The 2,272-nt window shown below is 46.3% G+C and overlaps 1 protein-coding gene across 1 annotated transcript in view; it reads right to left on the reverse strand.

Moving 5' to 3' along the window:
• LOC105452192 (tyrosine-protein phosphatase Lar) overlaps positions 1-2,272 on the reverse strand; it is a 390,547-nt gene that overhangs the window by 319,298 nt on the left and 68,977 nt on the right. The gene's annotated exons all lie outside the window — the stretch shown is intronic.

The raw sequence follows: 2,272 nt of genomic DNA on the forward strand, positions 1-2,272 counted from the left end.
CTCTCTCTCTCTCTCTCTCTCTCTCTCTCTCTCTCTCTCTCTCTCTCCCTCGTTCTATCTCTACCATTAACAGTTTAACGATGGATTCGTGTAAAATTTTATTGCACAATTTGTTTTGATAATCGAGGGCGCTTCCTCGAGAACAGATTCGGCGAATAAACTGTGAGCAGTGCACAATTCTGAGTTAATAGCGGCAAGATTTAATTGGTCAATATATTTAGCGAAACATTATGTAACTTAAGCGAAGTGTCTACGGTTTAGTGGTTAGACAATACTTCCTCCGCGTCATGTTATATCTACATGTATAACGAACGATAGGCGTACACGCGAATCTCGAGGCGAAGTTTTCGAAAGTATACATAAGAGTCGTCTGATCTTATTTTACGAAAGTTTCTCCCGCGGTATCGTTCACCGCTGCATATTCACTGATCCAAGTGTAAAACTTTTACGTCTGGTTCAATCTCGTCCGATTAACCTGCCCGTGGTAATATTGGATCTCTAAGAGCTACCTCTTGTGCGTTGAGAAACGGAACAAGTCGTTTTACTTTCAATAGATAGTAACTTTTACTTGTATCAAGTTATATCATAATTATAAATTATAATACGTATATTATTAAAATTATTATACGCTTAATGTTATAAAAAATTAATTCAATATTTTAACATATCAGAAGTTGATGTTTTTTTTTTACACGACAAATTTCCTGATTTTATTCATCCATAAAAAAATCATTTTTGCGTCGTCATTATTTTGTTAAGCAATCACAGATGCACACAAGACTCTGATATGCTGTGTGTAATTCGGAGTTTCGCGAGGAATTCTATTTTATATGTCCGGTCCGACCAATCACGCAAATAGCGAAGCCCCGAAACGTCCGTCAGTCCACTCGCGTACTTTGTTAGAATGGAATTACGAGGGTGGACACCTCGGGCGAGAACCCCACGTGCATACGAGCATAGTCCACGAGCGAAAACGTTACAAGGCAGTGAGAGCCGGCCGGTGTAACCCAAACGCCCGGGACACCCTAGTACGAGCCGAGGTCGAAACTGTTTCGAACTGTGGTCTCGTAACGCCGTTGAGACACGCTCGGTAACGTCGTTAGTCGCGAACGGTTCAAACTAGTTTATAATACGAGAGCGAGACAGTGAGCGAGACAATGAAAAGCGGTTACAGAGTGGAACCGGACGATGTCCCCGATGTCTCGTGACGCGAGTACAGTCCACAGATTACTCCCGGTTTTCTGATGGACCGGCGACCGGTCCTTCAGAAAACCGGGAAGAAAGCGCTCTCGTAAAACTGGACGATAAATAATGAACGTGATACTTCTTGGGATTCATCGCGAGACTGCACCCCGAGGGGCGCACACTCCGAGCCAGACGTGGTACGGCGAGTCTGCTAGCAGTTCGTATACTTCGTATAGTCGCTCCGTTGCGTCAGCGATGCTTAAATCATATACGATTACGGACTGTCAAATGTGTCATTTTTGCATTGTGAAAAAAACCGGAGGATATGCAACCGCCGGGGAATTTCACTAAAAAATATCAACGTTGTATTTTTAATTGTGGCCCGCTCTCGCTGTTTTTTTTTTCTCTGTTACGAATTGATATTTGCGGATTGAAATAGACACTAAATTCAATATCGCATTCGACAAGTCGATGATTGAACCCGACGTCGGTAGAAAGAACGTCGCTATTGTAAAAAGCGATAATCCCCCTCCGCCCGTCAGACATTCGATAACATCTTTCGTCGTTGCTGCGCGCCGTTAAACGTTCAATAGATAGGCGCATAACGGAACGGTAATTATCGGGTCCGATTCTCATCAGAGCGCGCCCAAGCCATTCTTTGTCAAATGCAACCGTGTCAATGGCGGAATTACGTCTGCGGAGGTGTCGACCGATAATCCACCTCTGGCATTCGTCATTCGAGCAGCCCGCGTCGTACTTGGCGCGCGCGATAAAGCCGGTAACGTCTTTAAGTGGAAACGTTCGTTCAACGTCAGACGGGCCACGTAGCGGCGGCGGCGGCGGCGGCGCAGCCCCCCCGGTTACAGGCGCGCGCGGTGGCGGGCGGCGGGGGCGCGCGGTGTGCAAGAGGGTGAATAATCATTTCCCGTCGTAACAAGGGAGATCGAGTCGTAACCGCCTTTACTTCGCACCTTACCTGCGCGCCACGTTTCCACCCTCCGGTTAAGAGATTGTGATTCCATTCTGTAGGAAGCCTTTCGACCTCTCTCTCTCTCTCTCTCTCTCTCTCTCTCTCTCTCTCTCTCTC

Source organism: Wasmannia auropunctata, unplaced genomic scaffold (assembly GCF_000956235.1).
Source record: "Wasmannia auropunctata unplaced genomic scaffold, wasmannia.A_1.0 LD336036.1, whole genome shotgun sequence".
In the NCBI taxonomy this organism is placed as follows: Eukaryota; Metazoa; Arthropoda; class Insecta; order Hymenoptera; family Formicidae; genus Wasmannia; species Wasmannia auropunctata.